The sequence below is a fragment of the Ursus maritimus genome, unplaced genomic scaffold (genome assembly GCF_017311325.1).
Source record: "Ursus maritimus isolate PB19 unplaced genomic scaffold, ASM1731132v1 scaffold_7, whole genome shotgun sequence".
Taxonomy (NCBI): domain Eukaryota; kingdom Metazoa; phylum Chordata; class Mammalia; order Carnivora; family Ursidae; genus Ursus; species Ursus maritimus.
In genome coordinates, this window is record NW_024426885.1 from 19,544,660 (window position 1) to 19,572,321 (window position 27,662).

The 27,662-nt window shown below is 49.6% G+C and overlaps 1 long non-coding RNA gene across 1 annotated transcript; it reads left to right on the top strand.

The window, feature by feature from the left end:
* The first annotated feature begins 9,558 nt into the window (after positions 1–9,558).
* Positions 9,559–26,399, top strand: LOC103656999. Its single transcript, XR_566743.2, has 3 exons — positions 9,559–9,662; positions 14,261–14,365; positions 25,535–26,399. It is a non-coding gene; the product is annotated as an uncharacterized LOC103656999 (long non-coding RNA).
* The last annotated feature ends 1,263 nt before the right edge of the window (positions 26,400–27,662 follow it).

Consider the following 27,662-nt stretch of genomic DNA (forward strand, 5'->3'; position numbering starts at 1 on the left):
CCCCCCCCCCCCCCCCCCCCCCCCCCCCGCCATGAGATGGCTCCCTCTGCGGCTTCTCTTCCTGCTGGGCAGGCGGAGCAGGACATCAGTCACTGGCCGGAGCTGGGCCTTGCAAGCGGGGTCTCCGTGCCCCTTGTCTCGCGTAGCTGGTGGTCACATGCAGCTGACCTCTGTGTGTCCACACGCTGTGGAGCCAATGGCAGAATCAGCAGCTGACGCCTGTGTGGAGCCCCTTGCCGTTCCATCGAAGGGGGGATGGGGTTCCATCTTGTCTTCAAAAACTTTTCAGAGCTAGAGGACAAGAGAACCAGTATAACTACTATAACAAGAGGGAAACTGAGGCCCAGGCCACGTGGCTGACTGGTGGCCAGACAGGTCAGCTGCTCCAGAACAGGTTCCAGAGTCCTGTTCTTCCCTCCTGCAGAAGCACAGGGCTCTCTTCTTCTTTTTTCAGGTGTTCTTTGCGAGGAACTCAAGGTCAGCGACAGTAAGGTGTGAAAGATGATTAGGACCACTGCTTACTGCTTCTGCCGTTAGCTCTCAGCTAGTGAGTACTCACTGTACGTAGTTCACAGTGCTGTCACGAGCAGTTAAAGGGGACCCGAAGCCCACGGGAGCCAGCGTGCTCCAATGGTACAATTTCCTGCAGCAGATGGGACAGGTGCCTTTAGGCCATGGGGTCATCACCTTCTGTGACGACGTGGAGGCCTGACAGCTTAGACGCCACTGGAGACCCGCAGGAGAAGCATGAGAAAATGTGGCAGGGTCTGACTGCCAAGTAGTAATTCCGAGCAGCCTTTGTGAGCTAACCTACCTCGGCTCCTCTGGCCCCCGCCCTGTCTAGTGGCCTTTCTAGATGCCCTGATCCTTGGAGAAATGGTCCACCTCTAGAACCACCAGCTTCAAGAGCCCTCAGTCTACCGAGTCTGCCCCTGGGCCTGGCTGCTGGAGAAGGCCAGCGTGCCTGCGGTATGCACCAGCTGCTGCTCCGGACCCTGCCTCCCATGCCCGAAGGGTGAGTAGCCTCAGAGGAAAAGAAGAACCACAGAAGATGGGCCCCCGAGGTGTGGCCGCTAGGAGCAGCCACTGAGGAGAAGGTGTGCGCCCAGCTAGCAGGGAGGAACCCGGCCCAGTGGAGCCTGGCCTGTGCCCTGGAGGGTCCACTCGGCTAGGGGTGGCCCAGGAGGGTGGGCCGAGGGCTCAGTGGCCAACAGCCTCCGTGAGGAGAGCCTCATCCCTCCCGAGTTTCCAGCATCTGCGCTGGCTCTGCCCAGCCCACACCCGCTCCCTTGGGCTCCAAGTGTGGTCGTGGTACTCTTCGCAAGCTGACTTCTGTTTTCTTTTCAAAGCCAAAAAAGACATCAAGCTGTCAAAGAGACTTTTCCAACATTCAGGCTGGGTGGAGGTGCTCGGAGAGAGTCTTTCATTTCTTTGCACCATGAGGAAATGGCCAAACACAGGGTTTTAATTCATCTTTGGGGTGGAAAAATGGAGTCCTCCCTCAGGGGTGGCAAAGAGCCACAGATCTCCAAAGAGGGAACAGATCACCCCCACAGCCCCTGCATCATTTCCCCTAAAGAAGAGGACAGCTTTGAGTCAGAGCTACTCACATGTCATTGTACCTTGGGCACCTGTGTGTGTGGGAGGGGTGGGGAGCAGGGAACAGCCAGGATGCCACCAGCAAGAAGACCTAGCATTGATTAAGTGCTCACTGCCTTCCAGGAAGTCTGTTGGACCTTTACATCAATCATCTCATTTCATCCTTACAGCACAAGGAAGGTATTGTCATCTTCCCATTTTACAGAGGAGGAAACCGAGGCTCAGAGGTCCTACAGCTATAAGCCGCAGGGCTGGGATATGGATTCTGGTCTGACTTCAGAGTCTGAGCCCTTGGCCATGGAACCAGGGTTCTCACGGTGGCGTCCGGAAAGCACCTGCCTGGGGAATTCCCAGGATGCTGGATAAAAATGTGCTGTCTGGAGTCCTGCCCCGGTTTACTGAATGAGAACCTCAGGGAACAGCGCTGGAAGCTATGACTCTGACAATCTTTCAGTCAGGTGGTTCTCGTGCCTGCGAAGTCTGACGTCCCCTGTGTGCTGTGCTCCACTGTCCAGTTAGTGGGGAGAAGGGGGGAGTGTGAGGTAAGAAGGTCCCAGATCAGAGGGTCTTCCACACCACACACGTGGCACATAGTTTGGAGCTACTTCAGCAACAGGGGCATCCCTCGGAGAGCTCCTGCAGCCCCTGGTGTTTGTCCTCTCATCCTGCCTGTTTTAGCTGGGACCTGGCCAGTTAGCTCCCAGCCCCAGGCCTGAACTCTCCAGGTTCCCAGGAGGCCTGGGTGGTGTTCCTATTATGTTAGCCCAAGTTCTTGCCAGGACTGTGGCCCACTCATCCCAAGGATAATTCAGCTTCCAACCCCCTAATCCATCCATTATGAGAAGCTGGCCCCAGAAGTCTCCTCTTGCTCCTTCCTCCGAACCTCCTCTCCACTGGCCTGTGCTCTCTGCCTCGCTCTTCCAAACAGGTCACTGGCCCAGAATGATCTTCACTCGAGTGACAGTTACTAGAGTCAGTGACAGTGAATGGTGGGAGTGTTAGGTGGTCCAGCCGTCTTCTGAAGCATGGTGAGAAGTGGGGGGCAGAAGCAGGTGGCTAATGCCGAGTGACACACGATAGGCCAGGCAGGCCTTCCTGACTCACTGAGGCTGCAGCAGGAGACCTCGGGAACACACTGAAACAGGACGATCCCTCCCGGCCTGGAAATGGCAGCAGGTAGGGTAGGGAGAGGCTGCTGCTAAGAGCCAGGGCTCATATGCCCCCCCACAGACTCCGTACCCTGCTCCTGCCCCCCAACATCGCCCTGGGAAACGTGTGGAACCCACTTCCTCTCAGCCCTTGTGACTCAGCTGGTCTTCACAGCTGCTCTGGATGTTATTTTTAACCTGACTTCACCTGGGTAGGGTGGGGACCAGATTTGCCTGGACAATTCCACTCATCAGGCTGGTCCCAGGCAGAAGAGGAAGGTGACAAACTCTGCTTTCTGGCACTTCGAAGAACCTCTCCCCTGGACGCTAACGCCGTGCAACCCATCCGCAAACTGACCTGCCTCACCTGCTCTGCCACGCTCGGCCTTGGGGCAGCTGCTGGTCCCCCATCGGGTTGGTAGGTCCAGGCCAGGGGGTAAGGCAGCCCGAGAGGCTGTAGAACTGGCAGAGCTGGAGGCTTCTGAGCAGGCCTTCCTTCCGCCAGCTGAGTCTCCTCCTCATCCCCCCACCACGCCACCTCCTCCACGCGTCCTCCAGGAGAAGGGCAACGCAGATGGACAAGCACTCCGTCTGTTTGCCGATGGCTGGTCCAGACAGCAAGTCCTGTTCCTTCTCCATCTGGCTTTGTCGCTGAACTTTCTGCTGAGCTCCTTCCAACCCTGTCGGCAGCCCTCCCGCCAGGAGGAGCCAGTGCCAGGGAGAACAGAATTGCCTCTCGTGTTGTGCATGCAGAACCTTCATTAACACGTCCCCAGAGTGGCATTTGCAGCCCTCTGTCACAGCAACCCCCACTGAGTAGCACGCAATTCATCACCCCCAGATTCTCCGCTGCCTTGAAAGAACCAATTAGTCCTATGTTTCTGCCTGTGTCTTTGGCTCATTCGGAAAGTCATGTCGTTGGCGCTGTTGTTCCTTAAGGAGAGGAGGTTTCTCTGTGGCCTTGCCTACTCCATGGCGTACATAAGGGACCGGGCCCAGTCATTCCCCGTTTGTCTTTTGTGGCACCAGGAAGCGGTGCTTGTATTCCACAGAGGACACAGAAGGAAGAGTATAGGGTGGAGAGGGCAGGAGACGGGTTTTAGTAATGCCTCTGCCAATGGTTGGGTGTGTGATCTCGAGCAAATCATTTCCAAACGTCACTGTGTTCACTTACAAAATAAGGAGTTGGCATGGACAGGCTCATGGAATCCTAGAGCTCCTCTAGTCTACCTGTCATTTTACAGATAGGTAAACTGAGGCGCAGAGTGACCATTCAGCTCACCCACAGTCACGTGGGCTACGTGGTGTTAAGACTTGAGACCTCAGCTCCAGCTTTCTGTGTCCTGAGTTGGGGTGGCATTAGATGAAAAAAAGAAGCATGTCAGGAGAAAAAGCCACGGGGAAGGGATTCCATGCTTTGTACACATAGGGAACCACAGAAGGATGACTTCTCCCTCACATCGAAGATTCCAGGGCTGAAAGGAGTGGTTCTCACCAGGGGCCATTTTCACCTTAGGGGGCATTTGGCAACTTTCTGGAGACATTTTTGGTTGTTCCAATGGGGGAGGGGCAGGGCGGGGAGACATCTAGTGGGAGAGTCCAAGAGGCTCAAAGCACAGGACAGGGAATGATCTGGCCCAAAATGTCAACAGTGCTGAGGCTGAGACCCAGCTGGACACCAGCTCCTTTCTCTCCTGCCACCTGTCCTGGAGTTTTAAAAATTCTCGTTTCCTTGTCTTCAGCCTCAGAGGAACTATCTTTTCCTGATCTTGCTATTAGTGCTGATTTTAAAAATAATTAACTTTCTTGCATATAAAAATCATCCATGCTCCTTTTAGAGAATTTAGAGTATTCAGAAAGGTACAAGAAAAATAAAAATCAGTCCTACCACACAGAGGTCACTAGTAAGAATATTTTGATATTTGGTATTTTTTCCACGTTACCCGAGATTCACCGAGCACATTCTGCTTTCTCCTGTCTCATGGCTTTTCTCAGCAGTCCTCTCTGCTCTCTCTCCAACCCCCACTGTTGAAATCATATCTGTCATCAAAGTCGCTTCAAACGGCACCTCCTCCAGGAAGCACCCCAGGCCACTTACGTTGCCACCGAAGCCAGAAGTGAATTCTCCTGTCTCTCTAGATCTCACAAATGCCAAACTTGACATGCTGGGTTTTTGCTTTTGTTTGTTTTTGTTCTGGTATTTCAGTTCTCTGTAAATGCCTTGAGGATGGGGATTTAATTTTGGTTTACTGCATGTGTGTCCTCTCCCCTCCTGGCACCTGCGTTTTCGGTGCACATACACACACAGACACACACACAGATACACACACACAGACACACACACAGTGTGGTGCAAGCACAACACCTAAGATAGATCTGTCCTCTTTCCTCTCCTGACATCACCGTCCTCCGACTTCCAGACTAAATAACCATCCTTTAGTTCTTAGTCACACAGAACATTTCAATCAGTGTCTTTTGTTCCTCCATCGTTTGGGATTATTCTGGAACTCTTCTTTTCAACTGCGTGGACCTTGGAGACATTTACTATTATAATAAAAATCAAAAGCTTTAACTGAAAGGCTCACCACTATGTTTCAGGCATTGGGATAGATGCTTATGTCAATGCTCTCATTCAACCTAAACTACTGCCGAGGTATTGTTGACCCCTTCCTACAAATGTGAATGCCGAAGCCAGCAAGACATTATGGTTTTGCCCCGGGTCACCTGGCAGACCAGAGGAGGCACTGTGATTTAAGCCAGAGCCACCTGGCTCCACAGCTACAGGCCCCTCCTCCAAGTTTCTCAAGTCCTGTGCAATAGGCCTGCTCCTGCCCACCTCTGTTTGTACAGGGAGAGGCGGCAAGCGGGCGCATCAGGGCCTCTGGTCTGGGTGGCTCCAGGCAAGGCGTCTCCCTAAAGGGAAGTCACAGAGCCCAACCCAGCTCCTTGGCCGTGGGAACCTCTGGCTGGTGGCAGAGTGACCTGCTGGGGAGCCTGGCGGAAGGCTCAAGTGCAGTCCGAGGTCCCGGGAGGCTGAGCCCTCCAGGGCTGGTGGCATCCGGAAGTCTAGCCTCTTGCTCTGGTATTTCCTGATGCCTTGTGCTAAGTGTCTTACACAGGAGGCTAGCGAAGGGTGGCTTACCGTGCAGACACCCGTCTGCTGGGAGGGCTGGTGTCCCCTTCGTCAGGGGGCTGATCAGCTTGTCTGAGCAGGGGAGGTCTGGGGCTGCGCTCTGAGCTCTACCAGAGGAGGGTACACTCTCCTTCCCTGGCTATCCCCTCCTTTCCAGGTAGGTTCAGCCCCCTCTCAAGCTTCCAAGGTTGTTTCTGCTACTTCTGAGGAGTTCTCTCCTTTTGTGGCATGGCAGACCAAGTAGAGGCTTTAGATCAGGGTTAGCTTTGTCTCAAGCCCCGTTGCACCAACAAAGTGATCTTGTGCAAATCACTGGCTTTCTTGGAGCCTCAGTTTCTCCATCCATAGAATGGAAACAATGACGCCCAACCTCAGAGGGCTGGGATGAAGATTCAGTGGATGATGAAGAGAAACTGATGTGTTGCAGGTGCTCAAAACTCTCTCTTGTTGCTAGACAGCGGAGGGTGGTGGGAGGTGGTTGGAAAACACGTGGGGAGGGAAAGTGCGCTGGAATGGGGAGGCAGGAGGGACAGGCAAGAAGGGGCCCCGGGCCTCCTGTTTGTTTTTCCACCTGGAGCCCTGGTGGAGGGGAATCCTTCGGCCGGTTGCTGGTAGCCTTGCTCAAACCGTCATTGGCATGGACGAAACCTGCCGTTCTGAATCTCTGCGTGGGTTCAGAATCAGCCTCACTCCATTTCCATGAGGCAGTGGCTAGAAGAACAATCTCCAGGCTGCCTGGCACACAGGCTCTGCCACTGTGGGACCTTAGGCAAGTTGCTTCATTTTAGAGCTTCAGTTTTCTTATCTGTAAAATGGGGATGTTAATACCTGGTTGGTTTGCCTGGGATGATTAAATTAGGTCCTGCATGGGTTGGGCTGGGCTGAGCCTTGTATATGGGACGTGCTTTAACCGGTGAGCTACTTTGTTCATTTCGGTGGTGGTTGTGGTCACTGCTAGCCACAAACTGTGCCCTTATCCTGGGCTGCCTGAGTTGGAGACACGCTCACTGCAAGAGTGTGGCTGGTTCACCAGAGTGCCCCTGGCCCACACCTGGCAAGCTTCATCATCCGCTGGGTGATGGGTGAGCCAGCTGGGTCAGCCTCATGGCTGAGGACCAGCAGCCCAGGTGTCAGCAGAGGCCGCATTCCAGCGACATTCCTCCTTGGCAGAAACTTCAAAACCAGAGGAAGATATTACTCAGACAGATTCGGAAGGCATTCCAGGATGTCAAACGCAAGGCTTATGATGCAGACAAGCTGATGATAATATGGAGTGCTACATACGAGAAGCCTGGACTGTCGCCTCGCTGCCCCGAGGCAGAGGGTGTGTGGGGGGGGGGGGGGGGGGGGGGGTTGTGGCCAGGATGGAGGCTGACCATGACCCCACTCCATCCCAGACCTTGCACAGAGACCCTGAAGACAGAATTCTGATTCCTGCCCGTAAGAATAGGCCTCCTAAAGCTGTGACTTCCTCCTGCTCCTCCTCCTCCCTCTTATAAGGAAGTCACTTGGGGTGGGGACTCAGCCGACCTTTCTGACTAGTGTTCTCTCCCAGGAGAATGAGAACTCCTGGAGCCTCCATGCTGTGATGGGCAGGTGGGCAGGGGCTGGGTCCTTCAGTTAGGGACTTTCAGTGGCCCCTGTTGTGGACCTAACCCCAGGCTAGGTTTACTGTCCCCAGCTGGAAAGGACCCTAGGGGAGCTCATAGTGCAAGGGGAGGGGGGCAGACTGTAAACAAAGCAGACGAAGTCTAGGAGTTGGCAGAATAGCATCATGCCCATGAGAGCAGAGCCACCCCAGCAGGTGGGAAGTGGTAGCTGGGGTGCAGGCCAGAGACACGAGACCCGGCACAGCAGTAGGTCTGGAAAGAAACAGGGGAGCTAGATGCAAAAGCAAAAGGAGCCATGGGCCCCTGTGGCTGCCGCATGTGGTCGTGAAGGGTAGCTGGCAGGACCCAGACGGGGAGCCAGCACAGCCAGAGGAAGGGGCTCAGAGAGAAAGGAAAGAGGATGGAGGTGATGAATATGTCCTGAGCACCTTGGCCAGGCCCTGGGTTAAGCAGTGTTCCTTTAATCCTGCAAACACCTCTCCGAGATGGGTGTTAGAGTCCCCCCAAACAGGAAGGTGAGGCCCAATGAGCATCTGTGACTGGCCCCGGTTCTTAGGCTGCAGGTCTCCAACCGTCACCCCGGGCCCTGCTGTCTGCCTATCTTCAGGCCGCCAGACTTGTGCAGGAGAGCCCTGTGCCTTTGCAGAGTGAGCGCAGCCTTGCAGAGACGCCCCTGCTGGGTGAGATGCTGCAGGCCAACGCTGCCTCACATGACTTGTGGATATTTTCATGCTTATTCTAACTCAGCCAAGAACTTCAAGGGAGCATCATTCCTGGAGGATTTGTTCATCGATGTGTCACAGTCTAGCTACTGAGCCCATGGGCAGGAAGGAAATGGGCAGGTTCAGAGACCCAAACATCTGTCCCTTGCGTGTCTTGTAATGTTGGGAAGCTGAGACTCGTGCGCCCCTTGGCTGGCACCCTCGGCTGCCCTTCATTCGGGGTAGGAGAAGGGCCCGCAGGAGGCACATCCAAGGCGGGAAAGTGCTCCAGTGGCTTGGCCCTGTGGCGGGACCAGGGTCTGCACCACATTCCCCAGCACTTCTTGCCACCCTGGGAGGAGGGGCCTGCTGGGTGTCCACCCTCCACCCGTGCCTCCAGGGTGCACCCCACAAAATGTGTAAGGCGCTGTCCCTGTGAGGATGAAGAACAAGGGCGCAGAGCAAGTGCCACGTGCTGGGCAAGTTGAGAGCGGTGTTAGTCCAGTGACCTGCTGGCCTGTTCCACACAGCCAGCCCGGGGCCTCTGACCTGAGGTTTGCACACGTCTCAGGAGCGCACCCGGTCCCGCTCCAGGCCCCAGAGCAGCGCTTGTGCCCCTCCTCCAGGTCTCCACTGGTTTGCAGCCCAGTTCCTTTCTGGGGTGGCTTTTTCCCTCCTCCTTTTCCCCCTTTGCTTTAGACCTCAGGGGGCTGGGGTGGGAGAGCAAAGGTGGAGAGGTGCTGTTTGCACAAGTGACTTGCCTGCACGTCATCCAAACACCGAGTTCCGTTCACAGAGGAAGTGAGAGGTGTCCGATTCAGTCATGCAGAACGCAGCTGGGCTGCCTGAAACGAAACACAGTGGCCACTCTGAAGGAGGTGTCGCCCCTGCGCTGCTACGGGGTTGAGTCACAGCAGACGCCACTCCCACGTCAAAGATACCGGGCCATTGTCCCAGGGAGGTGGGCCCCTCACTCAGGTCATTTCCGACCCACTCCCTGGAATCACAGTAAAGGAAAGGGAAGCCGAGGAAAAGCGGCAGAAACCAGGATGGCTCAGCAGGCCAAGGAAGGGGAGAGCTGGCCCGTCAGAGCAGCACCTGATGTGGGACCCCACCCCCACCGCCACTGGGTCATCTTTGCCTAGGTCACACTGGACCTTGACCCAGGAGCCAACCAAAGACTTGGAATTGGGGGGGCATTCCTTAATTTAAAAAAACCCACAAAACTCTGAAAACAAAGTTAAGGACAAAAGTGAATATTTATATAGATGTAGGGGCGGGGATCACGGTAAATTGCTGACACCCCACAGATTCAGGACCGTTTCCTCAGAGACCTCCTTAACCAGGTTACCAGAAATACAAACATAGAAGCACTTCCTGTTTGTACCCTGCGCCGCTTCCCTGCTTGGAACACTCCCAGCCTCTCCCTGCTCTGAAGGCCCCGGGAAGCCAGCGTCTTGTCAACTTTACAGTAAGTGCTCCTCCGATGAGACCTTAGAGTAGACAATCGGACAACTGCGAGAGCTGTGGGCACAGACACCACCCAGCATAGCTGGTCCTGTTTTTGGGGTCCTGGTCTCTTTTGAGAATTGAATAACAGCTACGGACCCTCCCCCAGAAAAATGCATAATACTCATATCCACGACATTTCACATACCATTCCAGGGATCCTTGGACCCCCGAAAGCTTACCTGTGGATCCCAGGTAGGGCTTCCCTGACCTGGTGCAATCCATTCATTTCACAGATGAGGCAACAAATACCCAGAGTGGGGGGTGACTTGCTCAAGGTCGCACACGGTCAGCAGGGAGCAGAGCCAGGACTCGAAGCGGCCCCTGGCTCCCCCCACCTCCTGTACTGTGACAGCTTTGCCTCCAGCACAGGACAGAATGGGGTCTCCAGAGATGGAGACCCCAAGTTAGGGCCCTTCAGAGTGTCCTTCTCTTGTCTTCTGGTATCTATCCTAGACATATATTTTTGCTCAGGGTAGCTCAGAGGGGGGAGAAACGATGGCATTGGAACAAACATGGACAGCGGGGGCGGGGGGAAGCTGCAGGCTCTGGTGTAAATGCAAAGAGAAATTTAAAGTTGAGAGAGGGAGAAAAACAGTAAGTAAACAACTTTTGAATCTCCTGAGAGAGAGCTGGTGCTGCTCTGTTCGGTGCCTGAAGAGCTGAGCCCTGGGGAAACCCCAGCAAAATCACATCAGACTGGGCCCCGCCTGAGACCCATCCTCTTCCCAAGCTACTCTCTCCCCTTGTACCCGACTCGGGTCATTGGTGGCCTCTTGGCGGCCTAAGCCTTGTGCTTCGCAGGCGTGGTTTCTTCTGCCTGTGTGGCTTCCCCCTCCCCCAGCCATGGCAGCCCACTCGCCACCAGGCCGCACGGCAGGCCTGACACTTCCTCTGGGCCCCCAGCTGACTTAGGTCTCCTGGCACCTCCCCTCTCAGCACCTGGATCGTCTCTTTCAGAGCACATAGCGTCATGCACGGCTCTGTATTTATCTGTTTCGGAGCTGTGTCCCCCAAAGAGCCTTTAAGCTCAGAGTGTGCAGGGCCTGGGCCCTCAGTGCCTCTGGGCCCTGGGCATGGCTTATGGAGGCTCTCCAGAATCACGTGCTGATTTCAGCGAATGGCGGCATCTGCTGGTCTGGACCTGGGCACCTGGAACAAATGCTGCGGGCCAGCTCATTCCTGAGATCCTGGCCAGGACTGCGTGCAGCTGGGAGCTTTAGCTCCAGACACAGAGGCGGCCAGTACCATGAATGGTGCCCAGCCCCTCAGCGCAGAGGCACCAGCCAAGGGGACGCTCACGGAGGCTGAGATGCAAGCCAGGCTCCGTGTGCTTTCAAGTGGATCCTGGTGCTCTGCCTTTTTCTCAAGAGCCCACCTCTTTGAACTCCGAGGGCCCCCTGGCCCCCAGTCAGCCAGCTCACCAGCCGTGTGCCAGGGACTGTCAGCGGAGATCATGGGCAGATGGCCGAGGTGGACCCGTCCCCTGAGGGCTGCAGCACTCCAGCAATGATTAGGAAACTCAGAAACGGTTTTCTCTCCTGCCTTCTGGGCTCACCTCCAGATGATGGAGCTATCTTGAGAGGACAGCCTGTTATTTATACTCAAGTGTGTTCTCTCTCATTCCATTTTGTTTGGGGTGGAGTGTGTGCTTTTTTTTTTTTTTTCTTTTTCAACTTGACACCCAGGACTCCATGACTGATGCTGTGGGCAACACCTCCGAAGGGCCAGGAGCCTTGATCAATTCTTTGTTCTTCTTCTTCTCAGTATTGGGTTGTGGGGTGAGGAGGGAGGGATTTGTGTGACAGAGGCACTGAGGTACAAGCTGGTCTTCCCCTCCCAGGCTTGCTGCCTGGGGAGCAGCGGTTGTGGGTGGAAGGGGCCGGTACTGACTCTAGACAGTTTCTCTCCCCACTCCCATCTCCCCATCCACTGGGGGTGGAGGGCAGGAGGCCAGAGACAGGTGCATTCACCCCTGCAGATGGGTACCTTCTCCAGTGTGCCCCTTGCTTGCTCTTAAACATACCCCAATGGAGCAGCCTTCCCCTTCCCCCGATCTCGGATGATATATTCAGTACGAAATTTTGTGTCTCATTTTCTTGTTCCAATCAATCACCTTTGAAGGGGGATGAGAAATAAGCCACAATAGGATGTTTAGGCTGCTGAGTGAAGCTGCTTGGTGCGGCTGGGCCAGGTTACTATCCTGGAGCTAGCTGACTTGCCTTTGTTCTCCAGTTCATCACGATGCGACTTTCAGTAGAGTCCTGCAGCCTCAGTGGATAGAAGACACCCTCATGGCCGAGGTGACTAGTCCCTGCACATCATGACAGGGCCTGCGGCCTCCCTCCCTGCCTTACTCAGCTGGTGACTCTGTCTTTGATCACGGCATCATGGCTTTAGCACTTTGTCTGTTCTGGAAAAGCCTTTACATTTGCTCTGTCATAGCTTCCCTGACCTCCCAAGGCCAGTGCATCAAGAGAGTCACCATGCTGCAAACAGTGGTTCTGCTCCCAGATGAGTGGCTGGGTGTGGGGGGCTGTCAGGAAAATGGTAGGCAATGCCTGAGCAGAAAGAAACAGTGGCTCTTATTACAGCATCTAGCGCCGGGCCTACATCACAGCAGGGCTCTGAACATTCTTACCAAGTGAATGAAGGAATTCCCAGGATTCCTCAGGGTGTGAGAAGCAATGTGGAGGCAGTTCCACACACGGCCTCTGGCAGGTACTACCCGGCACAGACCAGTGGCTCTGCTGCTTGCTAGCTGTGCACGCTTGAGCATGCTACTTGATCTCTCTGGCCTTACTTCCTCATCTATAAAAGTGGGGTGATGATGACGACAATAATAATTGTTGGTATGTGAAAAGCAGTTAAAATACTGCTTGGCACATAATAATAGATACCACATAATTTGCTATTATTATTAAGACCAGAAATATAGTTATTCCAAGGAATCGAATGTTACTTTTAACCAGAAGCTATGGATTTCCTTATCTTGTAGGCAATCTCCACCCCACAAGCTCCTCCCGTACACTAGGAACCATATGTTGCAGGGGTCAACAAGCTTTTTCTGTAAAAGCTCAAATAGCATTTTAGACTTTTCAGGTCATACAATTTATGTCACAACTACTCAATTCTGCTGTTGTAGCATGGAAACAGCCATACATAATAGGTAAATGAATGAGCAGGGCTGTGTTCTAATAAAACTTTATTTACAAAAATAGGAAGCAGGCCAGATTTAGCCCACAGACCACAATTTGCCAACCCCCAATCTACTGGGATTCTATCATTTTACAACTCTGCTTGAATTTCACCTCTTCTAAGATCCACTTTCCTCTCCCTGAATTTCCAAAACATTGGGTCTGGAGGGAACTTCGTATAAGCAGGAAACCTGGGTTTAAGCTCCGCCCTACTGCATGACTTTGAGCAAGGCACTTAATATCTGTGAAGCCTCAGCTTATTCACCTACAAAACAGGTGTAAAATGTTTTGCTTTACTTACTTTATAGGGTGGTGTGAAGATCAAATAGACAAGGCACGTGGATGTGATTTGCAAACTCTAAAGCACCACATAACGGAAGTGGGTCTTCATGCTGTCCCTCATGCTTAGGACAGTGCTTGGCACTTGGTCTGCATTGACTGCACCGAATCCCAGTAGTGGTGTTAAATACTGATTTTTATAACAGACATATTGGTACATGTCTGTATCTGTATTGCTCTTCTTGGGCAGGTGGAGAACTCAGGGGACACAGGCCCAGGAAAGAGAAAGGACAGCACTTCCTTGCCAGCCTGAGATGTGGGTTGGGGTCAGAGTGCAGCAGGTCTGGATTGCCATGACAGGGAGTAAGGTTTCTAAAGGCATAAATGGCTAGAAATCTGTATTTGTTTCTCGGGGCTGATGCAACAAATTCCCACAGGCTTGGTGGCTGAAAGCAACAGAAATTTATTTCTCACAGTTCTGGAGGTCAGAAGTCTGAAACCAAGGTGTCAGCAGGGTATGCCCCTACAGAGGTCATAGGGAAGAATTTGTTTCTTGCTTCTTCTTTCTCATAGTTGCTAACATTCCTTGACTTGTAGACACATCACTCCAATCTTTGCTTCCATCTTTACATTGCCTTCTACACTTGTGTCTTTTCTCTCTCCCATCTCTTAGAAGGATGCTTGTTATTTGATTTAGGACCTGCCTAGGTAATCCAGGATGATCTGATCTCAAGATCCTTAACTTGATTACATCTGCAAAGATCTTTTTTCTAAATAAGGTCACTCTCGTAAGCTCCAAGGATTTAGATATGACATATATTTAGGGTCACCATTCAACCCATTTCAGAATCTTATTATTTTCACTTAACTTTTTATCTGAAGTATTTCCCACATCGTTGAACTGTCTTCCAAAAACATTATTGTTGATGGCTAATCCCATATTGTGGATATACCATAATGAATTCATTTCCTCTTGCTAGACATTTATATTGCTCCTGATTTTCTACTGGTATAATAAGGATGCGGTGCATGGGCTTTGAAATCACACATTCCCAGGTCAGATTCTGACTCTTTCATTTACCAGGGATGTTCCAGTTCCATGAACTTCTCTGGCCTCAGTGTCTCATTTGTGAAATGAGGATCATACTACTGATCTCACGGGGTGATTCAGAGGATCATAGGAAAGAAGGTATGTAAAGTGGCTGGCAGCTGAGGGTCTGACATGTATAAGTGCTAAGCAGTCTAGTAAATTGCAGCCACTCTTGTTTTATTAATATTGATGACATGTCAGTTAATTTACTTAGGATGGATTTCTAGAAGAACTATTCCCAAGTCAAAGGATATAGACAGTTTTAAGGCTCTTGGTTTGTATTGTCAAATTGCATTCCAGCAAAAGCATCTGCAAAGACACTCAGCCTTGCCCAATCCTACGTAGTAACTACTCTCTCTGGGCTCTGATGGCCAGCTAAATCAATAGATAAGAGTTTTACAAGTACCTGTTATAGAACAGGTTTAAGCTTTGAAGAGCTTGCAGTCTACTTGGGCCAACAAAATTCCATACATTAAACAAAACAAATAATAAAAAACGGAATTAATTAAATCAGCAAGTATCCATTGAGCATCTATTATGTGCCAGCTACTGCCCTAGATGATGAGTGTTATATAGTGGTGAACAACACAGGACCAGTTCTTGTCTTCATACAGCTTATAATGTAGATGGTCAAAACTGGGTTGTAGCACTTCATTCCTATAGCGGAGTTCAGAGAGATAAGGGACCCACAGGGGCCCGGTAGATAGGGGATGCTTCAAGAAGAAAGATGACCCAGGGACTCCTGGGTGGCTCAGTGGGTTAAGCATCTGCCTTCGGCACAGGTCATGATCCCGGGGTCCTGGGATCGAGTCCCACATCGGGTTCCATGCTCAGTGGGGAGCCTGCTTCTCCCTCTGTCTGCCGCTCCCCCTGCTTGTGTGCTCTCGCTCTCTCTCTTTCTCTCTCTGACAAATAAATAAACAAAACCTTTAAAAAAAAAAAAAAAGAAGAAGAAGAAGAAAGATGACCCAGAAATGGACCTTGGAAAAGGAGCAAGGACTAGAGGAGAAGGAGCGGGGGGCAGGGATGGAGGCTTGTGCCTCACTGCCCTCAGATGTCTTATGGAGGCAGAACTGGAAAAGGGTTCAGAAGACTCCATTGTGGAACACTAGAATAGTCTTGAGCGTTGGCCTGGCAAGGGAGGTCAGTTTTTTTTCTTTAGAAAACTAGAGACTCGGGGCGCTTGGGTGGCTCAGTAGGTTAAGTGTCTGTTTTCAGCTCAGGTCATCCTCCCAGGGTCCTGGGATCAAGCCCCATGTCGGGCTCCCTGCTCAGCTGGAAGCCTGCTTCTGCCTGCCACTCTGCCTGCTTGTTCTTGTTCTCTTTCTCTCTCTCTGTCAAATAAATAAATAAAATCTGAGAAAAAGAAGAAAGAACACTAGAGACTCATGAAATTTTCTGAGCAGGGAAAGGCTAATGAAAGCATTTAGGAAGGGTCTGGATGAGTCAAGCCCGCAGCCAGAAGGCCAGGCACGTGAAATCCTGAACCTCCACCTACCATCTCCTCCAAATGCCCAACACCAAACTCTCAGCAAGCTCTAAGCTTCCTTGACTGGTTGCCATTGTTCCTGGGGCTCTGGGATGAATGGACCCTAGTTTCTCTGGTCCCAGGAGACATTAACCTAGTGTTTTGTTATTAAATGTCTAGGCCATAAGTGTTCTTAAGCCGGTGACCCTTCCAGGAATTTCTTCTGTTCCACTCTGATGTGTTCCCAGGGGAGGGAAAATGCTTGATGAGTGACCAGCTCTATGTCCCCTTCGGTGATTAATATGCCTCCCTGGTCAGGTTAGGGGTGTGGAGGAAGAGACCTCCTCACATTTCCTGCCTGACCACACTGGCATATTCTAGTCAGTGGTGGCAAGGACTGGGGAAATGAAATGAACATGAGGGACTATGGAGAGACCCCCGTGTATGCAGAGAACACCTCTTCCAACCCAGCGGTTTTAGTTCACACTGCTGTAACAGATTACCATAGACTGGGTGGCTTAAACCACACACATTTATTTCTCACAGTTCTAGAGGCTAAAAACTCAGAAGCAGATGCCTTCCTGGTCAGGTCTGGTGAGAACCCCCTTCCAGGCTACAGACAATCAGCTTCTCACTGTATCCTCACAAGGTGGAAAGAGAATGAGCCAGCTCTCTGGGCTCTCTTTTATAAGGTCACTAATCCTATTCATGGGGGCTCCACTCTCATGACCTAATTACTTCACAAAAGCCCCACCTAAAACCATCGCATGGGGATTAAGGTTTCAATATACGAATTGGGTGGTGGTGGACACAAACATGCAATCCTTTTTTTTTTTTTTTTTTAGATTTTATTTATTCATTTGACAGACAGCCAACGAGAGAGGGAACACAGGCAGGGGGAGTGGGAGAGGAAGAAGCACGCTCCTAGGGGAGCAGAGAGCCTGATGCGGGGCTCGATCCCAGGGCTCTGGGATCACGCCCTGAGCAGAAGGCAGATGCTTAACGACTGAGCCACCCAGGTGCCCCCAAACATGCGATCCTTTAACACCAACCATGAGGCCTACTCCTGTGTCACAGGCCCAGTGGGTGCAAGTAAGAGGTTCACTCATTTAGGGTTTTCACAGAACAAAAATCCATTTCTCTAATATCCTTCCATTCCTATAAATTGGACCTCACAATGTACCCCTGCCCAGACAGGCACGATGGTTGTCCAAGGACACAGGCAAGCCCACTGGGCTGCTACCTGGTGATCCATGCCCTGGGGTTTTCCTGGGCTTCAGTGCAGGGGAAAGAGTGACATCCACTGAGACCCTGAACTCAGGGACCCAGGTGAGTCATCAGAGTTCGAGGGGCTTTAGATCCATCTCCAGACAGACCCCCTCATAGTGCAGACAGGGCTAGTGCAGGGCCACCAAGGAGGGGCTGGGGTCAGAGCAGCTCTGCACCCAGATCTCTGCACCCAGAATGGAGCCCCTCCCCTACTACGTCAGGCCTCCAAAAGGTAGTCTGTCCTTCCTGAAGGTGATTTGCACCAATGGAGATGATTTCAATTTGCCGTTACTTGGCACATCCCTCTTTTATTTAAAAATAGCAAAGTTCCTGAATGGGTCAAAAAATCAATAGATCCATTTAAACCTCAAACAAAAACAATTCAGGTAAAACCAGAGACATGTAGAAAAACTTTTCTTGGGAAGACTGCTCACCCTGTACCACTAAATAGAAGTGCTGCTGAAGGCCAGAGTTAAGACAGAAAAAAGAGAGAAACTGAGGAAGAGGTTACTGGTTTTTATTTCAAGAGGGAATGGAGTGAGGAATGTAAACAGAGTGGGGAAGGTGAGCACAGCTTACCAGAGGGAGTACAAGAGGGGACAAGTTGAAAGGGCCCACCGAAGCTGGGAAACCCTCCTGCACATGGTGGGCTGTTGGGACACAGGGGTGGGGAAAGAACCTGTTCTAGGGTTCTCTGATTAAGAACTACCTTCCTTTTGCTAGACCTTTGTGAGGCAAACCTCTTTACAGGGAGGAAGAGCTATCTCAAAAAAAGAGAAACACTTTTAAAGGCCATTTCAATATGCAAACATTTTTCTTGCCATACACATGCCTCTAATTGTTGGTTCTCCCACCCCCTAAAACAAAATGTGAAGATATTCCTTGAAGGAAACTCAGCTGAGCCACAATTTTGAAATGACAGGCTCATGAACAGCCTGTCCCTAAATGCAGTAAAAATTTGTGGCTTCTTGATGGCTCAATGTCCAGTTCACTTAATGCCAGAATAGCACTGGGTCTGTGTTCAGATATCTACTCTTGTCTTCTCAGTCCACAGGATTCTAGTGGAGTTGACTTTGCCTTGAGTCCCAAGAAAGGTATTACATCTGAGCTGAGACAGCCGGAGAATCAGATTCTCTGGCTGGTTCAGGGATGGCCACCTGACCAACAACTGGCCAATTAGGGTCAAGAAGACTCCATTTGGGGCAGGTTTCAGCTACTGGGGAAGAAGCCTCTTTCCCTTTCCGTCTGTACCAAAGCCTGAGGGGACATGAGGCTTGAGCTGCTGTGGCCATCTTGTCCCCACAACAAGGAGACTTACGAGAGCCAACACGTCAGAAGACAGAGCCAAGAAGAAAAATCCAGTCCTTGTGACATCACTTGAGCATTTGAATCTCACAGTGCATGAAGCCAGCTACCGCATGGACTTCTACACGAGACAATACATTTCTACTTTTTACCTGAGTCTGTCTGGATTAGGGATTCGCAGTCTTCTGAGTATCATCTCATCAAACACAAAAATATGTGGCTGGTTGCAGTATGAGATTCCAGTCAAATCTGCCCCATTACTTTAGTCACACCTTATTGTTGCTGTATAATGTTTTCAACTTCTTAAAGCACCTTGACTAATGTGCTAGTGCATTTCATCCAGACCATTCTTACAGGAATTTTTCCACGTCACCTCCCTGTGATAAGCAGCTCTCCCAAGATGACCCTGCCACACACAGAAGAGCCCTGATTTCCCAGCAGGCCCACAGAAGACTCCTCTCTGCTCACATCCTCTTTCTTAAAAGAAAAAGTTAAACATTTTAATATTACCCAAAGAAACTCAGTCTTCAGAAGGATGATTAGACAGGGAGGTTCTTTTTCACTGCAGCCTCTTAACAGACAAAAACCAGGAAAAAAATCCCAAATGTCCAGCCATTAGCACCTCTTTATATTGGACTAGTGCAAAACCTTTAACAAGGCAGACCTAAATGTCCAATTGCCAGGAAATACAGGGGAAAAGGCAAACTGTGTGTGTAGTATGCTGTGTTCAAGGTTTTTAAAAAGTGCTGATGGGGAGGCAGATTGGGAATCAATTTTGGAGGTGCTGAAAGATGCAGTTAAGGAGTGGGGTTATAGGAATCTGAAGCTGGAAAGGAAAAGAGGTGGCTGGTGATTTTCTGGAGGAAAGGGCAGGTTCCTGGTAGTTTGCATTCACTCAATGTCTTAACATTTTCACTGTGTGTCTTCTACGCAGTCATCGATCTGGGCTATGTCTGTAGAGGCCAGGGCCAGGATGGCCTCATCCTCTAATGCTTCTAGGATTAACCTTACTTTGGACAACAGGTATATGGCTTGAAATCCTATACGAGAAAAAACACTTACAAATGTACTAAGCTCAAGAGGTGGGAACAGACGAATGAAGGATGTAAGAACCTAAGGATCTCATGGCCCTGCACCATCCCCAGGCCCCCGAGGAGGTGGCACCAGGAACGTAGGGTGCACCGCAGAGCACAGCAGCAGGAGCTGGGGAAACACTGCGAAGGACAAGTATCCAGCCTCTGAGGAGCAGGAGGGACGTATGACTCAACTGAACGAGCTCCTGTGATTCGAGAACCAGCAGACCAAATGCTCCCAACAGCAGTGACAGGAACCACCACAGGAATGCCCAAGGGAGCCTAGGAGGACTTACCCAAGACCCTTTCAGGGACCCTCTCTCATGCCCCAAGATGTCTGGGCACCAAGCAGGCACAGGCTCTGCAGACGGGACTAACTCCAGCACTAGGAAGTTACGGAATTTATAGGGAGCGTCTGACCCTGGAGTGTCTGGTGCCTGGAACGGATGGAGGGTACAGTCTGTGAGCTTCACTGACGTCATCGTTTGAAGCTGTGGCCTGATGGTCTGTGCTGCTGTCAACGATTCCGTAGTGTGCGCAGCACATCATCTATTCAGCCAGTCGGCTACTGGTGGTCGTTTGTCTTGTTTTTACTTTGCAACCATCACAAATCATGCTGCTTTCATCATTGGGTTTGTGCATGTTGTCAGTCCCTAGGACGAGGACTTGGAGTGGGACTGCTGTTCACGGGTCGGGCTTTTTGTGTTCAGTGGATGCTGCCAAAGAGTGTTGCGAAGGCTTTGAATCGCTTCCCCTCCCACCGGAGAGCTCCTGCTGCTCGGCGCCCTCGTCAACGTCGGGAATGACGAGACTTCTTAGTTTTTGTCGATCTAAGACTTTACCCCCTATTAATAATCCGTGGCTTTTGTTGATAGTGACGTGGTAGTGAGGTTGGGCACGCCTCACACGTTCACCAGGCATTCGGAGTTCTCGTGTAAAGTGATTTTCCGCCCATTTCTACTTGAATTGATTCTTAAAGCTCCCATAAGCATTAATGGGCTGCAAACATGTCCCCCCATTATGTGGCTTGTTTTCTCATCCTTTGTGTCTTTCCATGAATAGAATTTCTTGGTTTTAATGTTGTGTATTTCATTGTTTCTCAAGCGATCTGTGAGTGATGGACCTTTTATTTTTTCCCATCAGAGGGTGCTTGATAGATTCTAAAATAAAATAAGATTATTAACATAGAGTAAAATTAAAAAAAAAAAACAAGAAAACTACTAACATAGGAAGGAAATCTTGCTGAGTCCTTCTGTGGCTTTGACTTTTCATACTTTACTAGGTTTTCTTCAAGTGAAACACCTGTATTGAGCCAGACACATTCAGACACTCGACAGATGCTTTCGAGTCTACAATGGAGAGGAGAAAGACATCACGCTGGCCTGGAGTGCTGGAAATGGTGCCTGACAGAAAAGAATATTGAGCTTCCAGACATGAAAAAGAGGAATACCAGAAAACCAGTATAATGACAAAATGTCCTCAAGCACAAAAGTCTGAAAACAATCAGATTAAGAATGGAATACATTCTACCCTAGCATATTTCTTGCCATATGAATGGTCTACCAGAATCAAAAACAGGGAACACAGTGATCTTACTCCTCTACATGGACTTATCATTTTGAGGAAGAACTCTGCAAGCGTCAGAGTTTGGAAATGAAAGCAAATTAATTTTAGCTATGACAAAGATGTGTGTGTGTTGAGTGTGAACATTAAGTATCTGGGGGTGCAATGAGTGCACGCATAAGGGTGTTTATATGTTGAATGTGTGTTAAGTGTGTGTGTGTGTCTGTCTGCAGGTGTGCCCACAGTAGAAATGTGTGTGGCAAGGACACCAGGAGGATAAAAACACACCTGCTTTAGGTCACATGTGTTGCATCAGGAAATCAAAGGGCTGCTTCCAGAGTCTGATTTCCTTTGTGCAGTTTGCAGCTTGGCACAAATGAAACAACAGACCAGCTACTATTTACTTGGAGGTGATTACTTTGAGCAGTCTGGAAAAGGAGAGAGGACGTGGGGCCAGTGTCTGTCCTCAGCCCACACGGTAACCTCATGGTTAGTAGCTTCTTAGTCATCTCTTTCTTCACAGGGACTTACAGCCCACTTTTGCTCCCTTTCAAGTGAAAAACTAAACCTTAATTATCCAGAGAGAATCACAGGATGGGACACAATTCACCAAGAAAATGTGTGTGGTAGGGGGAGGGGTGATGACGACAGATTGACCATTAAGAAATCGGCTTGTGAGCTCTCATTCAGTTACCTATGTATAATCTAGACCCTCAATAGGCTAAAAGCTCTTCAAGACCTGGGAATTTTAATTTATTTCCCTATCCAGCCCCCTTCCCCTCTTTGTCACACTCGGCACTATTAAGATCTTAATAATAATGGTGATAATAGTTAACCCTGAGCACCTGCTCCGTGCCAGGCGCCACGCAGAACCTTCACTCCAGTTGACAAGGTGCCACATAGTTTGGCCCCTGGAGACCTTTGCCTTCTCAGCTTATACTCCTCCCTCTTTGTGCTCCAGCCACACCAGCCTTTTTTTCTGCTTCCTGAACCCACTAAGCTTGTCCCCATCTCAGAGCCTTTGGGCTTTCAGTTTCCTCTGCTCAGAAGCTTCTCTCCCCAGCTCTCAGCATGGCCCACTCTGTCGAATGCTGCTGAAAGACCAACTAAGTTCCGAATAGAACAGTAACTGCTGGACTGGGCAATGCAGATGTTCTTGGTCATCATGATAGGTGTGGTCTCGGTGGCTTTGGGACAACAGAAGCTCAACTGCAGAGCACAGAGGAGACCACATGGAGTGAATAAGCAGGGACGGTAATTACAAAAACTGTTGCCAAGAAAGGAGGCAGAAAAATAAGGTAATAGCAGGAGAGAGATGTGGGGTCAAGGAGGGTTTTTTTATTTGCTTGTTTCCTTTTAAGACATGAGATAAGAGAGCATGTCTCTATGCAGAGGTAAATGGCACAAACCTCTGGCACAGGGATAATTTCTGGCAAGAGACGTTTTGGAGAAGAGCAAAGTGAAAACAGAGTCTGATAGGAAAATCGTAGATTGCCAGGCAATAGCGAGTTTGCTCAATAAATTTAATGCTCACAAAATCCTATGGGGTAGATATTGCTCTTTTTCTAATTTCATAGATGAGAAATCTAAGGCCAGAGATGTAAGGGAACTTGCCCAAGATCATAGGCGAGTAGAGGAACTAGCTGGGGTTTGAAATGAGATTCTGACTCCTGCTTAATCACAGGATCCAAGGGCAAGATTATGAGGGGTGAAAAGTCAGCTCCTGAGCCAGAGAAAAGCTCATGAGTTATCAGAGATAAACCTAAAACCCAAGGCTTGCAATTCAGGTGCTGGAGAGATGGAATAGCTCCAGTGGTTTATAAACATGGAAATTTTGAAGATTTTTATTTAGTTGCCAAAAAACGTATCTGTTGGCAATGCTCTATTCTGACACTTGGGTGTTTGCTTTGAGCCACATTTCCGTTTTGTGTGCTTTTCTGTTTGTGTGTTACATTCCATAACAAAAGGTTTAGAAATAAGCCTGAGCTGCCTTGTTGGTGGTAGATAATATGTGAACATCTCCCCTCGAAATGTGGCACAACTTAGTAATTAAACAACCTGAGTGGTCACCAGAACCACCTGGGAAAACTTCTAAAATGAAGATTCCCATCCAAGACCGGGGACTCAGAATTCCCCGGCACAAAGCCCCAAACATGTATCATTGGAAAGCTCCCCATAACTCTCATGCTCAGCAAAGTTTGGGAACTGCTGGCCTCAAGCATAATAGTTCAGTTAAAATCCATGTTTTCTGCAATGTTGTTTCCTATGATCTTTGGAGATGCTCAAAATATGCCTCCTGCCAATTGGCTGGTCAACTCAGCAATGTCCTATATTCTCCTCTCCTGCCCTGTACCCTAAACTTGCCCCACCCTTTACTTTCTTTTTTTTTTTTTTAAAGATTTTATTTATTTATTCGACAGAGATAGAGACAGCCAGCGAGAGAGGGAACGCAAGCAGGGGGAGTGGGAGAGGAAGAAGCAGGCTCCCAGCAGAGGAGCCTGATGTGGGGCTTGATCCCAGAAAACCGGGATCACGCCCTGAGCCGAAGGCAGACGCTTAACTGCTGTGCCACCCAGGCGCCCCCACCCTTTACTTTCCTTCTGATTGTTCCACTGCTTCGTACCATGGAAATAAAAAATATATGCAAATGCACCGTGTTATAAGAAATATCCTTTAGCTTCAACACTAAGTGATCATAAGACTGATCACGTCTCTTCTCCCTCATTAGCATCCCTCTCCCTTGACACCTCCTGCCGAAACACTCCATGCCACCCTGAGGAAGGAGCTTTACAGGGAGGTTGGAGCCACAGGTGGTGGCGCGTACACCCCTGTGGGAATCAACCAGCTTCTTGACTGAACTAAACCTAGCAGTGCATAGATGACACATCTGCTAAGAAGGCCACAGCAGTGCACTGGTCAGGGAAGGGGATGTTCTCCACACTCATTTCTAATCCAGAGCCCGCTGACCGTGGCCACTCCTGGACGGGAAGGGCAGAAATGCTCAAATGGGGGTGGATGATTTAGGAGAAGGTAAGAGCTGAAGTGGCACGAACCAGCCTGGTTCGTAATCAAGACTCATAGAAGCCCTAAAGGAGCCAGCTCTGGGAGTACCACCTTCCCTCATTCTCTAACCTAGAAAGAACATAGTCAAAATACACTTCCAGAAAAAATACAGTTCCAGTTGCCACCCTTCCCCGAAAAGAAAGAAGTAAAAGAGCGTGAGTTCAAGACTTGCTTTGCAATTTGCATCTCAGGAATGCATCAGAAGCAGCAGTCCCTGACTCCAGAGCAAAGATGCTCTATTAAAACTTGACTCATCCTTGGCAGTTTATTGTGTTCCCCCCACCCCTCCTTCCTTGTGACACAGAGGAGTGAGGTGAGTAATCCTCTACGCAGTGAGAGAAAAATAGATCCCCAAATGCCTTCCATTATGCTAAAGGCCTGTGTCACCAGCTGTGGCGGCAGGGGGTGTGGTCATCATCCATTACAGGGAACAGTCAGATCTTCTGACTCCCTCTCTCCAGGGCTATTTGTGGTTCTAAAAGTGCAACGAGCAGGGACTCAAAACTGATAAGCACAGAGAAGTCTAAAAGCCCTGCTGGGGGTCATATGAGAACCACGGTGGTCAAGGGTCTTTGCATGCAGGAGTCCACAAGGCCACACAAAAGGCAAACAATTGGATCCACTTTCTGCTGCCTGACACTTCTCTGCCCCTCTCCCATAGGCCTAAGAACTCCCTCTTTTTCCCCAGCGTAAAAAAAGCTAATATTTACTGAGTGCCTGCTACACGTCAGGCGTTGAGCAAAGCATTTTCCATGGGTCATGCAAACTAATTTTTGTGTGCATGTGTGCGTACATACATAGACATACACACACACCCCCTGAGGTGGGTGCTAACAGCATCTCCTTTCACAGCTAAGGGAACGACAGCACAGGAAATTTTCACGACTGGCCCCAGAGTTACCCGGTTAATGCAGGACGCAGACCCAGGTAGTGTTCGGAAGGGTGCTCTAAACGCACACAACCATACTCTGACCTGCTTGGCTAAATGCAGTGATTTGAACAATGAACAAGAGACGTACAGGAAAAAAGTTCTGTTTCTTCATTTATTTGCTTCATACACTCCCCAGGTCTTATCCCAGAGATTGGAATATCGATCAATAACCCTAGATGTCCTAAAAGCATTTTTTGTTACAAAAGGCCTTCTAAAAGGAGGAAATGAGGATGTGGTCATTGCCAGAGCTGGAGGCTTGCTAATAAAGCAGTAGTGGGTACAAGTCACAGGTGATAATGTGAAGCTTCTTCCTCCCTTACAAAAGCTTAAAAAAAATTTAAAAGCCTCTATCTTCCCCTATGCAGTTTTAAAAACATATATTAATTTCCAATATATCAGCGCCATATTTCCCCCTTCTGGAATTGACCACATTATCCTCCTACCCAGCTGGAACTGTGCTAGGGAAAAAAATAAATGTTTGTCTCAATGGCATTTTCTTATTCAGCTAATTGATTTTTTAAAATAACAATAATGCTTGAACATCCAGCCGCCTAATTACTAGCAGCTTTTTATTTGCACTATCATTAACTTCACAGCTGCCTTGCCGCTGACAAGTGGTACCACAGAGACATCAGCTGCGACTGTTAGTTTCTGAAAGGAAGAACATGAATAAGGCCTGACTCTCCCTCTGCCAAGGTCAGTGAGGGCTTCAGGCTGATCTCGGCAGCACTGAGAATGCCCCACTTCAAACGGAGGAAACTGCACGTGGAACCATGTTGGGCGGAAGCAACCTTGAAGGGCATCTGGCTCAATCCTCTCCGTTTACAGATGAGGGAATTTGAGGTCCAGAGGGGTAAAGAGGCTTGCGTAGAGTCACACAGCTCCTCACCTCCTGCGCTGGAACTGCCACCCAAGCCTCCTGATTCTTTAGCCATTTTTTTAAAAACATTTAAATTGAAACATACATACAGAGAAGTGTATGTATCACGAGTGTACAATTTGAATAATTATCTTTATGTAACACATCCATGCAACCACCTGGCAGGTCAAGACACAGACCACCTCAGAAGGCCCCTGGTGTTCTCCTTCCCTTCACTACAAACTCTCTCCTCCCCAAAAGTATCGTGATCCTGACTTCTAACATCACAGGTTACTTCGGCTTGGCCCACGTTCTTTCAATAAAGAGCTGTGTGACACGGACTTTAGCTACCCAGACCTAAAAAATAAATGTGAACTCGCGAGAATTAAATGGTGAATTAAGACAGCATATCCCCAAAGAAAACTCCGTACCATTAAGGAGTATGGGGTCTCCCTTGGGAGTGATGAAAACTGGGACTAGGTAAAGGTGGGGATTACACAACATCGTGATGTACTCAACGCTGCTGAACTATTCATTTTAAAAGGGTTAATTTTGTTATGTGAATTTTACCTTGATTAAAAAAACCCTCATTCCTTAAGAAATGTGCATTTCATGGTATGTAAATGTAAACTAAAAATGAATTGTAAAAATATTCACCTCAAAGGCCGCATATCCCTAACAAAGGCTTCCCCACATCTAGCCCTACAGTACCTGGCCAGCGAGTCTTACTGACACCCGACCTGGGTGTTTTCTTTGGCTTTCTTCTCTTCATTGCACTGCCATGTGCCTTTTGTCTTTATCTCCCCATGAAACAGTCCCTTATCAGGGTCATCTTGCCAAAGCCACTGGCCCGTTCTCTGTCCTCTTACTCAACCTCAGGGCAGCATTCAACCTAGATGACAACTTGCTCGTTCTTGAAACACTTGTCTAGGCTTCTGTGACATCATGTTTGTCTGGTTTTCTTCTTACCTCACCAGCCATTCCTCATTTCCCTTTGCTCCTTCTCTCCTTGGTGCAGGCCCGGGGCTCTGTGTTTGAGCACCTCTCTTCTTTAGCTGGGTGTCCTCATCCAGTCCACCCATGTCTATGACTTGCAAATAACTATCTCCAGCCTAAATATCTCGGCTGAGTTCCAGGTGTGACTAACCAACTGCCCACTTGACATCTTTCCTTGGAACGTCTCACACAGGTAAGACAGAAATATGGATTCTTTCCTACCCCAAGTCTGCTCCCCGACTCGGACTTCCCACTTTTGTAAGTGACACCATCATCCACCTAACCACTTGGGCTAAAACTTGATCATTGTGCTTGAATCATCCTTGTTCCTCACACTTCACTTCTTTGTTTCCCCTCACCTCACTTCTAACCGGCCAGTGTACTCCATTGGCTCCGCCTCCAAAACGTATCCCAAATCCACCACCTGTCCATTTCTATCTCTGCTGCTCTAACCCTGGCCCAGGGCTCCTCCATCATTTCTTGCCTGGACTCCTGCATTACCTCCTAATAGGTCTTACTTCCCTCTTGTCTTCCTGTAGTTCAACCTTTATCCGACAACGGGAATAATGTTTTTAAAAGGTAAGTCAAGTTCTCTTAACACTCCAGTGAGTGCCCACTGCATTCAGAATAAAACCCAAACTCTCAGGAAAGGTCAAGGGGCTGCCCCAGCTTACCTGTACAGTCTCATCTCTCTCCACTTGTCCCTTACTCAGGACACTGCAGCTACACTCACTTTCTCTCTGTCCCCTGAATAGGCCAGTCCTGCTCCAGTCTGAGGGCCTTTACATCTGCTCTTCTTTCTGTGGGAGCACTCTTCCCCAGTCTTGAGCAGCTGCCTCTCATTATTACGACCTCATCTACAGTGTCAC